General features: G+C 46.4%; 1 protein-coding gene across 1 annotated transcript in view; it reads left to right on the top strand.

Moving 5' to 3' along the window:
• Positions 1-3,608: 3,608 nt before the first annotated feature.
• Positions 3,609-15,487, top strand: part of LOC141111840 (interferon-induced very large GTPase 1-like) — a 263,662-nt gene continuing 251,783 nt past the window's right edge. Inside the window, exon 1 of the mRNA XM_073603995.1 lies at positions 3,609-3,732. The gene's annotated coding sequence lies outside the window, so the exon portion shown is untranslated. The remainder of the gene's footprint in view (positions 3,733-15,487) is intronic.

The raw sequence follows: 15,487 nt of genomic DNA, 5'->3' as shown, positions 1-15,487 counted from the left end.
TATATATATATATGCAACACCTGGGATGCATATATATACACAATACACTGTAAGTGCAGCTAACTGACTGACTGTTCTGCCTAATCTATCTAACTCAAATCAAATGACACTGTCTGTCTCTCTCTCTCTCTCAATGAACGCCGGAACACACACTACACAGGGCCGCCGTGCAGGCGGCCTTATATAGTGTGGGGCGTGTACTAAATCCCCTGAGCCATAATTGGCCAAAGCCTCCTTGGCTTTGGCCAATTATGGCTCTCTGTTCAGGCGGCGCTGTGATTGGCCAAGCATGCGGGTCATAGTGCATGCTTGGCCAATCATCAGCAAGCAATGCACTGCCATGCCGCAGTGAATTATGGGCCGTGACGCGCCACACGAATTTGGCGCGAACGGCCCATATCATTCGCAATTCGGCGAACGGGCGAACAGCCGATGTTCGAGTAGAACATGGGTTCGACTCGAACACGAAGCTCATCCCTAATGGTGGCATCTCAGCCATCAGATACCTACACACTTTCACGTTTTAGCTCACACAGAAGCTGTACATGCATTTCATTTATATTTACTGTATATAGCACTGACAATTTTCTACTTTACATTCACATACAGTATCTCACAAAAGTAAGTACACCCCTCAGTCACATTTTTGTAAATCTTTTCTTCTATCTTTTCATGTGACAACACTGAAGAAATGACACTTTGCTACAATGTAAAGTAGTGAGTGTACAGCTTGTATAACAGTGTAAATTTGCTGTCCCCTCAAAATAACTCAACACACAGCCATTAATGTCTAAACCGCTGGCAACAAAAGTCAGTACACCCCTAAGTGAAAATGTCCTGTACGTCCTGTCTCGTTTGTGAAGTCCCTGCACTCAAAGAGCTTACAATCCAAACCTTACATACACACTAGGTACGAATTATAAAGAAACCAATTAGCATACAAGCATGTCTTTTGAGTCTGGAAAGAAACCAGAGTAATAATTATGGTTTGGTGAAAGACTGATGCAGCAATGTCTGCGGGCAGGTTCATATCAGATATGCTTTTATTTGGCACGCGCTGTACACACATGTGTGGGGTCACCTTACAAGTCAAAGACCACCGGACACCTCCCCCTTTGGCTCTTCACATTTATAACTTGTACACAGTATGATTAAGATCAAGGTCACTAGTTAAAAGTTGCAGAAGTCAGATCTGTTCTTCTTGAGATAAGCTACAGAGGGCGTCTGTGTATTAGATGACCCCCCCCCCCCCCCGTGGGTGCTTGGAGTTTTGTCACAGTTTTCTTGGGGGGTCGTGGGGGAACTGAAACCAATGTTTCTGTATGTATAGAAGAGAAGCGTCTGCACAGAATTACAGGAGTCTGCACAAAGCATCCAAATGTTTGGGAGTAAGGTAAGAAATTTTAGAGCTCTTGTATACGGGCTGACTGAACCCATTCAGCATATCTGCAGCAGTATTTGTCCACCCCAATAACACAGTATATTTCAGTGTGTTAGTGCGCGTTTAACGCAGTACATTTCAGTGCATTTTTGCACTTTTACTGCAGTATATTGCAGTTGATTCGTGCACATTTAATGCAGTATATTGCAGTGCGTTGGTGCACGTTTAACGCAGTATATTGCAGTTGATTAGTGCGTGTTCAACACAGTATATTGCAATGCATTAGTGCACGTTTAATGCAGCATATTTCAGTGCATTGGTGCATGTTTAGTTGTTTACCACAGTTTATTGAAGTTGGTCAGTGCACATATAACACAGTATATTTCAGAGAGCTAGTGCATGTTTAATGCAGTATATTGCAGTTGATTAGTGCGCGTTTAACGCAGTATATTTCAGTGCGTTGGTGCACATTTACCACAGTATATTACGGTGCAATTTTTCCACACCTGTTTGACATGTGCATATCATTTACATTTTTGACAGCAAAGCCAATTTTTGCTTTTATCATGAGTACTTCTATAGCATTACAGTGTGAAGGCACCACAGACACCCAAAGACCCATTTTTCCCCACTCCTTACTTCTATCCAAAGTTTGTGAAAGAAACGCCATAAATTATCTAAAAAATCTATAATCTTGTTCCCAGGGCACTACATTGTGGCCTCATCCTACAGGCTGGCTCCCCAAGCCATTGCTTACAAAATAAAAAAGCTTGCAGGGAAAATGTAATTTTTTGGGCTTTATTAATGTCATTATTGCTGCAGCAGCTTCTATACATGGTACAGATGCGCCACTTTACAGGTAGACTAAGGGGACCCCCAGGCACTATATTTAAAGGAATTTTTAATTTTTATTTTACTTTAAGCATTAATAAATCACTGCTCAGTATAAAATGACATTTTTTATAAACTTTTTTTCCTTGATACATGTCCCCCAGGGCAGTACCCAGGCCCCCCATAACCATTGTATGCCCAATTACCTGCATATAAGCCTTCAAAATTGGCACTTTTGAGTTTTCCAGTTCAGGTCTCATAGACTTCAATGGGGTTCGTTACTCGGTTACAAACTTTTGTGATAATCAAAGGTTTTGCCACAAACTGAACCAGGGGGTGTTTGGCCCATGTCTACTTCATAATCTTCATCTTAATACAAAGTTAAAGTCATGTAGCTCCCTCCTAGTTTATGTGCTATAAGTGAGGCAAATTTTGTTATTGGTTTTGCTGTTAAAAGTTGGGACTTAATTGTGTTTTGCCTACTCTGGGAAATCTTGAAGCCCCCATGAGTAAGGGGGCCCCCAGATCCCGGCCCTCCACCCATGTAAACGAGTATGGGGTACATTCTACCCCTAACCATTCACCTAAAAAAAGTGTCAAAAATAAAAACTGTACACAGGTTTTAGACAAAGTAATTTATTAAAGCAGCTCCGGCATCTCTTTCGATATCTTTTCCCTCTGCTGATGTCTTCTCCCCTCTCTGGCTCATCTCCTTCCTCCGCTGATGTCTTCTCTCCTCTCCGGCTCATCTCCTTCCTCCGCTGATGTCTTCTCCCCTCTCCTGCTCTTCTCCTTCCTCCGCTGATGTCTTCTCCCCTCTCCGGCTCATCTCCTTCCTCCGCTGATGTCTTCTCCCCTCTCCGGCTCTTCTCCTTCCTCCGCTGATGTCTTCTCCCCTCTCTGGCTCATCTCCTTCCTCCGCTGATGTCTTCTCTCCTCTCCGGCTCATCTCCTTCCTCCGCTGATGTCTTCTCCCCTCTCTGGTTGTTTTCCTCTCTCCACTCTCTTCTCCTTCCTCCGCTGATGTCTTCTCCCCTCTCTGGTTGTTTTCCTCTCTCCACTCTCTTCTCCTTCCTCTGCTGATGTTTTCCCCCCTCTCCGGCTCATCTCCTTCCTCCACTGATGTCTTCTCCCCTCTCTGGTTCTTCTGGCATTGTCGGATCCCATTCATTGAAGTCGGATGGAGATCGGACATGAAGTCACAGGGCAAAGTCGGATCCACAGTCGTTCCAGTGTGAACCCGGCCTTATTCAGTGATGGGGAAATAAACAAAGTCATTAAAATTTGCCTATGAATATGGAGGATAACAGAAGGATATGAAGGAGAGTGGATCATAACAGGAAACTGTTTGCTCAATACAGTAATTCATTACATGTAATTGTAAAGCTTTTAATTGCAGAAGAATAATCTATTTTAACTTTTCCAGCAGTGATGTGATGGGAAGATCAATGTCCTGTGTATAGAGACTGTCCCCGTGTGAGAAACATCCGTCTTTAGTTCTTACACTTCATTGGTAGCAGGTAAGCTTGCTTAGCAGAGGTGTACAAGGTGTGGTATGAATAGACAAAAGGACAATGGAAATATGCTGAATCCATAGCTGAAAGTACAGTTCTAGCAACAGTATTCACCTCGTCTCCACAGAGGTATCACTCCCTGATCCAGCACAAGTCATATATTGTGGGAAGGATAAAATAAATGTGATGGAGGAACGTTGAGGTTACAACAAAAAAATAAAGTGGAGTTGGGGCTTAATCAAAGGAGGTTTCCACCGGTTTCCACTAAAATGGTGCTTATGGGGGGTACTGACAAAGCTTAATTGTTAATATTAATTAACAAGTGAGTGTTCACTGTAGGAAAAGAGATGTACCCATACGTTGCTGCCTTCTTCGGGGCTTTCAGGCGGCGCGCATATGCACTCCACCAGTGGCTGCTGGTGCTCACTATTTTGGGGGCGGGGGGGGGGGGGGGGGGGCGGTGGCACAAACAAATACCATAAATAAAGAGAATATTCCCGCGCTACCTGGATAATAATAAATAATGGAACACTAGTTGCAGCAGACACCGGATTGGTCAATCCGTACCAACAATAAATATCTATAAAAATCAACATGTGATGTTGCGCTGTAGTGAATGATGGCTCATTACCATAAATAAAGTGCTAAATTAAGTGTACATCACATGTGCAAAATTTCATTAAAAAATTGCATATTAAACGCTACATAATCGCATAGAATTCAACATTCACAGAAAATTGAAAAAATGGCATAAAAAATAATAAGATCAAAGTGCTAATGCTGACACAATATAGAAATAGAGTCCAGCAGTGCACATAGGTATCCAGAAAAACTAGATAGATAAAGTGCAATAAATAAAGTGCTGTGCTCCAAGAGACAATCTGTGCAGATACAGTCTTTCAGTGAATAAGTGATGTGAATCCTCTTCAGTGTATAAACACCTCAATGTGCAATGGCTCCTTACCTTACCGCTGTAAGGTAACAGCGTGATGTAAATGGTGATGATGAGTGAATCCGGGATCTGGCAGTGGCTATCGCCTAGTATTCTTCATGTACAATGGTCCAGGGAAACATCGATGAGCCATCATTCACTAGAGCGCAACACCACATATTGACAAATGAATACCAACACCCCTGGCGGGAGAAGAATGGTGACGGTCAACCAGCACCCCCCCACACCCCCATGCGGGAGATGGGTGGCGATCACCCCCACCATGGGAGACGGACGGCGACAGTCACCCCCCATGGGAGATGGACGGCGATGGTCACCCGAGAGGAGTACTGGTTGCCTTACCTTATGGAGGCATTGAGGCAGGGAGACAGGAAGAAGGAAGGGCCGGGGGCCACTCCGGTGAGCACACAGGGAGACATTCCCCTTCCAGCTGAACAGAAACAGGAAGTGTGTCCTGAGACACAATTGGCCAGGGAGTCCTAAGACTCCCTGGCCAATAGGGGCTTCCTGATTGGCGAGGAGTAGAATGAGGAGGAATAGTGAATATTCATTCGCTATTGTCACATAACTGGGTGGGCTCATGGTGGAGTGTTCTGCGTCCCGAACCCACCCTTTTTTAAAGCCTTTTAGAGCCTCAGGCTCTTTTCACGTGCTTCTAAAAAAAACAAAAAAAAAAACCCATTGTAATCCATGCGTCTGGCACCCTGCATGGAAATCCAGACGCATGGATGGGGGGGGGGGGGGGGGGGTGCGCTGGGCCTCTTATGAAGGCCACCCTTGATCACCCTAGATATTGACCCCTTCCCAGCCAGTGTCATTAGTACAGTGACAGTGTATATTATTAGCACTGATCATTGTATTAGTGTTCTGGTGATGTCAGTGGCAGTTAGCTAGTTCCCCCCAGCATCAGTTAGTGTCAGATTGGCCGCCACTCTATTGCAGTCCTAATCTAAGTCGTTGATTGCCTCCACTAGTAGTATAAAAAAAAGGAAAGAAGAAAAATTCCAGTATATATATATATATATATATATATATATATATATATATAATCACTTCTTGTAGACTCTCAGCCCACTGAGCTCCCTGTCTCTCTCACTAGACTTGCTGATTCACTGCCACTAAATCTTATGAGCTCTTCCAATCTACTTACTTTAGTATCTTCCTGAAGCGCTTCCCTGCTAGGTCCCTGGCTTGGCACTCCAGATACTCTTCAAGCGTCGGCCCGCTGGCCTGCTCAGTCCCTGGCTTGACAAACAATAATGCACCTCCACTGACTGGGTCCATGGCTTGGCACCTGCTGAAGTTTGCAGATTCTTCACCATCCCTGGTTGGTGAGAATACTGCTCCGGTACTTGCTTCAGCTACTCACTGTGGTCCCTGATAATAAACTGGTTGGTCCCTTAGTGGCGACAGCTTCCCCTCTATCTCTGATCACGACAGGTTCTCTGGCCGGCAGAACCATCACTTCTGGTTGGACTGCAAGTCACAATCCCAACCCTGCCCTGCTCTCTTGTTTCTGAATAAGCCCTCAGACAGCCTAGAAGCCAGATATGCCCGGGATAGGCCCAAACTCTGGCATACAGCCCGGGCAGCACAACACATGTCCACCCAGACAGCCGTCCAGGTGGCACAGAACCCCCGATCACCTGACTCCACCCAAATATATAGGTTCTCCCAGCAGGCCAAGGGATTCAAGTAAACCCCTGCCCATTGGCTGAGACACCCCATATACTCCTAATCTGTCCTTGCTTTGCCCTTGTCTTATCTCATGTCACCAGATACCCAGCCATCTAGTGTCAGAAGAGAGAAGTGCAGCAATTCCAGACCTAGGGTGAAACCAATTAATCCCTAACAATGAGCCAAGGTAACTACACCTGGCAGGTAAATTTAGGAGCAACCCTGCCTAAACATCAGGGTGCTACATCAGGTTTCTATATAGGTTTTTACCTGCCTTGTTATTTGGGTCTGGGTTGTTTCTGGACGGACAATTTGAAATCTGTGACTGCTTTACCAAAGTTTGTTTTCTGTAAACTGAGCAAGGAAATTGGGGAAGGGAGGAGACCGTTTTCTCCACCCCTCTTGCGGTAACTTCCACCTTCCACCGCTAGGGCTAGTGCCTAAAAATAAAAATTCTAATAAATATAAGACTATTTACCCCCTCTCATTCTCAAAGCCTATAATAAGGCTTACCTGTGGGTACTGTAAATATCACCTAAACTTGTACTGTTTAGGAGATATTCACTATATACGCTTTTGCCGACATCATCGGTGCACTGAAGAAACTATCCGCTAGTATAGTTAGGAACTATGCACTAGAGATGAGCCCGCGGTGATTGCTCATTCACACGTCGCTGAATATCGAACATTATGGGGCATTCGCGGGAAATTCGAGCGCCCGCGGAATGCCCCATAATGCACTGCGAAATCGCAGTGCATTGATGTCCGATGATTGGCCAAAGCATGCAATCAGGCCCCACACTATGTAAGGCTGCTTAAAGAGCGGCCGTATATAGTGTAATGAATGAGAGCAGCAAAATGAAATTTTGAAAGGAAAAAATGTAATTTAAGATTGCTCACGGCTGTAATGTATTGTCGGATCCCGGCAATATAGATAAAAATCTTTGAAAAAACAGCATGGGTCCCCCCCCAGTCCATAACAGGCCCTTCAGGTCTGGTATGAAGTTTAAGGGGAACCCCGCACCGATTTTTTTTTTAAAAAGGCGTAAAATCCATATCAGGCACTTGGAATGGATCTTAACCACTTGACGACCTCCTCACGCAGATATACGTCTGCAGAATGGCACGGGCAGGCAAAATCACGCACCTGGTACGTGATTGCCTTCCCGCGGGCAGGGGGGTCTGATTGGACCCCCCCGGTGCCTGAGGCGGTCGCCTTTGGTCTGGCAGTGATCAGAGATGAGGGGGAGGCCATCCTATCGTGGCCCCCCCTCGCGATCGCTCCCAGCCAATGAGATTCTTCCCCTGCCTCTGTGTAGTGCCTCTGTGATATCATCTCTCCTTGGCTCGGCAGTTTCCGTTCCGGCGCCGAGGAGAGAAGACTGAAATGTGAGTGCACAACCCTCACACATCACAGTAGAACATGCCAGGCACACATAACACCCCCCCTTTACCCCCCGATCCCCCCCTGATCACCCCCCCGCCCCGTCACACTGACACCAAGCAGTTTTTTTTTTTCTGATTACTGCATGGTGTCAGTTTGTGACAGTTAGCAGTGGTAGGACAATTACTGTTAGCCCCCTGTAGGTCTAGGGCACCCCCCCTAACCCCCCCTAATCAAGTTTTAACCCTTTGATCACCCCCTGTCACCAGTGTCACTAAGCGATCATTTTTCTGATCGCTGTATTAGTGTCGCTGGTGATGCTAGTTAGGGAGGTAAATATTTAGGTTCGCCGTCAGCATTTTATAGCGACAGGGACCCCCATATACTACCTAATAAATGTTTTAACCCCTTGATTGCCCCCTAGTTAACCCTTTCACCACTGATCACCGTATAACCGTTACGGGTGACGCTGGTTAGTTCGTTTATTTTTTATAGTGTCAGGGCACCCGCCGTTTATTACCTACTAAAGGTTTAGCCATCTGATGGCCCGGCGGTGATATGCGTCGCCCCAGGCAACGTCAGATTAGCGCCAGTACCGCTAACACCCACGCACGCAGCATACGCCTCCCTTAGTGGTATAGTATCTGAACGCATCAATATGTGATCCGATCAGATCTATACTAGCGTCCCCAGCAGTTTAGGGTTCCCAAAAACGCAGTGTTAGCGGGATCAGCCCAGATACCTGCTAGCACCTGCGTTTTGCCCCTCCGCCTGGCCCAGCCCAGCCCACCCAAGTGCAGTATCGATCAATCACTGACACTTACAAAACACTAAACGCATAATTGCAGCGTTCGCAGAGTCAGGCCTGATCCCTGCGATCGCTAACAGTTTTTTTGGTAGCGTTTTGGTGAACTGGCAAGCACCAGCGGCCTAGTACACCCCGGTCGTAGTCAAACCAGCACTGCAGTAACACTTGGTGACGTGGCGAGTCCCATAAGTGCAGTTCAAGCTGGTGAGGTGGCAAGCACAAGTAGTGTCCCGCTGCCACCAAAAAGACAAACACAGGCCCGTCGTGCCCATAGTGCCCTTCCTGCTGCATTCGCCAATCCTAATTGGGAACCCACCGCTTCTGCAGCGCCCGTATTTCCCCCATTCACATCCCCAACCAAATGCAGTCGGCTGCATGAGAGGCATTTTCTTTATGTCCTCCCGAGTACCCCTACCCAACGAACCCACCCAAAAAAGATGTTGTGTCTGCAGGAAGCGCGGATATAGGCGTGACACCCGCTATTATTGTCCCTCCTGTCCTGACAATCCTGGTCTTTGCATTGGTGAATGTTTTGAATGCTACCATTCACTAGTTGAGTATTAGCGTAGGGTACAGCATTGCACAGACTAGGCACACTTTCACAGGGTCGCCCAAGATGCCATCGCATTTTGAGAGACCCGAACCTGGAACCAGTTACCGTTACAGTTACAGTTACAAAAACAGTGTAAAAAAAAAAAAACACAAAAAAAAATAAAATAAAAAATAATAGTTGTCGTTTTATTGTTCTCTCTCTCTCTATTCTCTCTCTATTGTTCTGCTCTTTTTTACTGTATTCTATTCTGCAATGTTTTATTGTTATTATGTTTTATCATGTTTGCTTTTCAGGTATGCAATTTTTTATACTTCACTGTTTACTGTGCTTTATTGTTAACTATTTTTTTGTCTTCAGGTACGCCATTCACGACTTTGAGTGGTTATACCAGAATGATGCCTGCAGGTTTAGTTATCATCTTGGTATCATTCTTTTCAGCCAGCGATCGGCTTTCATGTAAAAGCAATCCTAGCGGCTAATTAGCCTCTAGACTGCTTTTACAAGTAGTGGGAGGGAATGCCCCCTCCCACCGTCTTCCGTGTTTTTCTCTGGCTCTCCTGTCTCAACAGGGAACCTGAGAATGCAGCCGGTGATTCAGCCAGCTGACCATAGAGCTGATCAGAGACCAGAGTGGCTCCAAACATCTCTATGGCCTAAGAAACCGGAAGCTATGAGCATTTTTATGACTTAGATTTCGCCGGATGTAAACAGCGCCAATGGGAAATTGGGGAAGCATTTTATCACACCGATCTTGGTGTGGTCAGATGCTTTGAGGGCAGAGGAGAGATCTAGGGTCTAATAGACCCCAATTTTTTCAAAAAAGAGTACCTGTCACTACCTATTGCTATCATAGGGAATATTTACATTCCCTGAGATAACAATAAAAATGATTTTAAAAAAATGAAAGGAACAGTTTAAAAATAAGATAAAAAAGCAAAAAAATAATAAAGAAAAAAAAAAAAAAAAAGCACCCCTGTCCCCCCCTGCTCTCGCGCTAAGGCGAACGCAAGCGTCGGTCTAGCGTCAAATGTAAACAGCAATTGCACCATGCATGTGAGGTATCACCGCGAAGGTCAGATCGAGTGCAGTAATTTTATCAGTAGACCTCCTCTGTAACTCTAAAGTGGTAACCTGTAAAGGCTTTTAAAGGCTTTTAAAAATGTATTTATTTTGTTGCCACTGCACGTTTGTGCGCAATTTTAAAGCATGTCATGTTTGGTATCCATGTACTCGGCCTAAGATCATCTTTTTTATTTCATCAAACATTTGGGCAATATAGTGTGTTTTAGTGCATTAAAATTTAAAAAAGTGTGTTTTTTCCCAAAAAAATGCGTTTGAAAAATCGCTGCACAAATACTGTGTGAAAAAAAAAATGAAACACCCACCATTTTAATCTGTAGGGCATTTGCTTTAAAAAAATATATAATGTTTGGGGGTTCAAAGTAATTTTCTTGCAAAAAGAAAAAAATTTCATGTAAACAAAAAGTGTCAGAAGGGGCTTTGTCTTCAAGCGGTTAGAAGAGTGGGTGATGTGTGACATAAGCTTCTAAATGTTGTGCATAAAATGCCAGGACAGTTCAAAACCCCCCAAATGACCCCATTTTGGAAAGTAGACACCCCAAGCCATTTGCTGAGAGGCATGTCGAGTCCATGGCAGAGGCGTAACTATAACCTTCAGGGCCCCAGTGCAAGAAACCATGAAGGGCCCCTGACCCACACTATGATGGGGGGGGGTATTGTGAAAGGATGAGGGGCAGTATGACGGGGTATTTTGACAGGAGGGGGCAGTGTGACCAAAGAAGGGTATCTGGAAAGTGTGACCAGAGGGGGGAGTGTGATAAGAGGGGGCAATGTGAAAAACGGGGGGCAGTGTGACAGGAGGGGGCAGTATGACAGGGGGATATTGTGACAAGAGGGGGGCAGTGTGACAGGAAAAGGATACCTGGGAAGTATTACAAGAGGGGGCAGTGTAATGAGGGAGCACTGTGAAAGGAGGGGGACTGTTTAACAAGAGGGGGGTAGTGTGACAGGAGGGGGGTAAATATGACAGAAGGGGGCAGTGTGACGAGGGAGCAGAATGATGGAGGGGCAGTGTTACAGGAGGGGGCAGTATGACAGGAATGTATTGTGCCAAGGGGGCAGTGTGACAGGGGACAGTGAGACAGGTGGGGGCAGTATGATGGGGAAATAGTATGACGTGGGCAGTGTGATAAAAGAGGGGCTATGTGGCAGGTGGGTGACCAGTGTGAGAGGGGACAGGTGGGGGCCAGTGTGAAAGGGGATAGGTGGGGGGCCAGTGTGAGAGGGGACAGGTGGGTGGCCAGTGTGAGAGGGGACAGGTGGGGGGCCAGTGTGAGAGGGGACAGGTGGGGGGCCAGTGTGAGAGGGGACAGGTGGGTGGCCAGTGTGAGAGGGGACAGGTGGGGGGCCAGTGTGAGAGGGGACAGGTGGGGGGCCAGTGTGAGAGGGGACAGGTGGGGGGCCAGTGTGAGAGGGGACAGGTGGGGGGCCAGTGTGAGAGGGGACAGGTGGGGGGGCAGCGTGAGAGGGGACAGGTGAGGGGGCAGCGTGAGAGGGGACAGGTGGGGGGCCAGTGTGAGAGGGGACTGGTGGGGGGCCAGTGTGAGAGGGGCAGGTGGGGGACAGGTGGGGGGCAGGTGGGGGAGCAGTGTGAGAGGGGACAGGTGGGGGAGCAGTGTGAGAGGGGACAGGTGAGGGGGCAGCGTGAGAGGGGACAGGTTGGGGGGCAGTGTGAGAGGGGACAGGTGGGGGGGCAGTGTGAGAGGGGACAGGTGGGTGGCCAGTGTTGTGCTTTACTTACATGAGAAGCACATATGGAAGAAGCAGGATGCTTCCTTGTGATGTCCCTCCAGGCAGCACAGTTCACTTCCCGACTATCATTGTATCCAATGGAGAGGGGAGGGGCCTCTGACCTGAGCGTGTATCAGCAAGACTCAGAGTGTACAAGCAGAGGGACAAACTTGTGCACTGAATCTGGTGTCTGCTCGGGTCAGAGGCCCCTCCCCTCTCCATTGTACTCACTGATATTCGGGAAGTGAACTGTGTGCTGCCTGGAGGGACATCCCGCAGACATCACATAGCTTCCTGATCGCCCCCTCCCGCCCCCCTCTCCTGTGTAGTTAGATGCCAGCCAGGGGAGGTGCGGCGTCTTGGGGCCCCCCCCACACTGGCAGAATTCCAGGGCCCAGTCGCAAGTGCGTCTGTTGCGACCCTGGAAATTCCGCCACTGGTCCATGGAATATTTTATATTGTGACACAAGTTGCGGGAAAGAGACACATTTTTTTTTTTTGCACAAAGTTGTCACTAAATGATATATTGCTCAAACATGCCATGGGAATATGTGAAATTACACCCCAAAATGCATTCTGTTGCTTCTCCTGAGTACAGGGATACCACATGTGTGAGACTTTTTGGGAGCCTAGCCGAGTACGGGACCCCGAAAACCAAGCACCGCCTTCAGGCTTTCTAAGGGCGTAAATTTTTGATTTCACTCTTCACTGCCTATCACAGCTTCGGAGGCCATGGAATGCCCAGGTGGCACAACCCCCCCCAAATGACCCCATTTTGGAAAGTAGACACCCCAAGCTATTTGCTGAGAGGTATAGTGAGTATTTTGCAGACCCCACTTTTTGTCACAAAATTTTGAAAATTGAAAAAAGAAAAAAAAATTTTTTTCTTGTCTTTCTTCATTTTCAAAAACAAATGAGAGCTGCAAAATACTCACCATTCCTCTCAGCAAATAGCTTGGGGTGTCTACTTTCCAAAATGGGGTCATTTGGGGGGGTTTTGTGCCACCTGGGCATTCCATGGTCTCCGAAACTGTGATAGGCAGTGAAGAGTGAAATCAAAAATTTACACCCTTAGAAATCCTGAAGGCGGTGATTTGGGGCCCCGCAACGCGGCTAGGCTCCCAAAAAGTCCCACACATGTGGTATCCCTGTACTCAGGAGAAGCAGCTAAACGTATTTTGGGGTGCAATTCCACATATGCCCATGGCCTGTGTGAGCAATATATCATTTAGTGACAACTTTGTGCAAAAAAAAAAAATTGTCACTTTCCTGCAACTTGTGTCAAAATATAAAATATTCCATGGACTCAACATGCCTCAAAGCAAATAGCTTGGGGTGTCTACTTTCCAAAATGGGGTCATTTTTGGGGGGGTTGTGTCATCTGGGCATTTTATGGCCTTCAAAACTGTGATAGGTAGTGAGGAGTAAAATCAAAAATTTACGCCCTTAGAAATCCTGAAGGCGGTGATTGGTTTTCGGGGCCCCGTACGCGGCTAGGCTCCCAAAAAGTCCCACACATTTGGTATCCCTGTACTCAGGAGAAGCAGCTGAATATATTTTGGGGTGCAATTCCACATGTGCCCTTGGCCTGTGTGAGCAATATATCATTTAGTGACTTTTTGTAATTTTTTTTTTTTGTCATTATTCAATCACTTGGGACAAAAAAATAATATTCAATGGGCTCAACATGGCAGGGTTGTACCGCCCTGCCATTTTAGCACCTCTAGAAATGACATAGGCAATCATAAACTAAAAGCTGTGTAAATTCCAGAAAATGTACCCTAGTTTGTAGACGCTATAACTTTTGCGCAAACCAATAAATATACGCTTATTGACATTTTTTTTACTAAAGACATGTGGCCGAATACATTTTGGCCTAAATGTATGACTAAAATTGAGTTTATTGGATTTTTTTTATAACAAAAAGTAGAAAATATTTTTTTTCAAAATTTTTGTTTTTTTTTCCGCTTGTAGCGCAAAAAATAAAAGCGGCAGAGGTGATCAAATACCATCAAAAGAAAGCTCTATTTGTGGGAAGAAAAGGATGCAAATTTCGTTTGGGTACAGCATTGCATGACCGTGCAATTAGCAGTTAAAGCGACACAGTGCCAAATTGGAAAAAGTCCTCTGGTCCTTAGGCAGCATAATGGTCCGGTCCTTAAGTGGTTAAGGAAAACTCCACGCCAAAATGTAGAAAAAATTAACTGTACCAGGCCACATGCCCTCAACATGGGGAGAGTGCTTTGGGGTCCCCCCCCGAAGCACCTTGTCCCCATGTTGATGGGGACAAGGGCCTCATCCCCGCAACCCTTGTCCGGTGGTTGTGGGGGTCTGTGAGCGGGGGACTTATCAAAATCTGGAAGCCCCCTGGGACAAGAAGTGCCACTGTCCACTTAAGCATTAGTCTACCCAATACCTCTAGTGTTGTAAGGTGGCACTACTAAGTCCCTCGGCTTCAAATCCTTCCAAGGTTTACATTCCAGTCCTTTTGTCCCCTCTGTGTCCCCCAGCCGCTTGTGGCCTTGACTGAAAAAGCGACCGTGGGTGTGAGTGTAACGGAACTGCTGCCCCCTTCACTTTGGTTGATCCGGGATAGAAGCACTGCCCTGGGATTGGATACACAGAAGGCCTGTACCTCTGCAAGGACAGCCCCCCTGAAGAAGCCCGTTCTATGGGCGAAACATGTCGGGTTCCGTATGCTGTCCCGTTTTAACACCTTGACAACATTACTGTACTTGCCTGTGTCCTTTGATTTTATATATATATAATCAAAGGACACAGGCAAGTACAGTAATGTTGTCAAGGTGTTAAAACGGGACAGCATATGGAACCCGACATGTTTCGCCCATAGAACGGGCTTCTTCAGGGGGGCTGTCCTTGCAGAGGTACAGGCCTTCTGTGTATCCAATCCCAGGGCAGTGCTTCTATCCCGGATCAACCAAAGTGAAGGGGCAGCAGTTCCGTTACACTCACACCCATTTATTTGAGTACATTACGGGACACAGAGCAGCCATATACATTACTATCTGGGTTATACGCCACCTATAGGTGAATGGACACTGGCAGAATAAAAAAGACAGGACGTCCCCCTCTATATAACCCCACCCATACAGGAAGTACTTCATTTTTTCCGTCAGTGTCTTAAAAGGTGGATGATCACTTTTTACTCTCTGTAAGTTTTCTAAGCTAAAGGTCCCGAGTCGGTTCTTGAGAATCAAGGGACAGCTTTTTCAATCAGATATACCAGAGCTTCACAGGTTGCCACTGGAGTCCTCTTCCACTACTTCATGATGACATCACGGAGCTGGTGGATGTTAGAGACCTTGCGCTCCTCCACCTTCTGCTTGAGGATACTACACAGATGCTTAATAGGGTTTAGGTCTGGAGACATGCATATTTGGCAAGGCAGTGGTTGTCTTGAAGGTGTGTTGCAGCTCAGTTTCAGGGTCTTGGCAATCTTCTTATAGCCTAGGCCATCTTTATGTAGAGCAACAATTCTTTTTTTCAGATCCTCAGAGAGTTCTTTGCCATGAGGTGCCATGTTGAACTTCCAGTGACCAGTATGAGAGAGTGAGA

The sequence above is a fragment of the Aquarana catesbeiana genome, linkage group LG11 (assembly GCF_042186555.1).
Source record: "Aquarana catesbeiana isolate 2022-GZ linkage group LG11, ASM4218655v1, whole genome shotgun sequence".
Lineage (NCBI taxonomy): Eukaryota > Metazoa > Chordata > Amphibia > Anura > Ranidae > Aquarana > Aquarana catesbeiana.
This window is presented reverse-complemented; position numbering and strand designations above follow the sequence as displayed.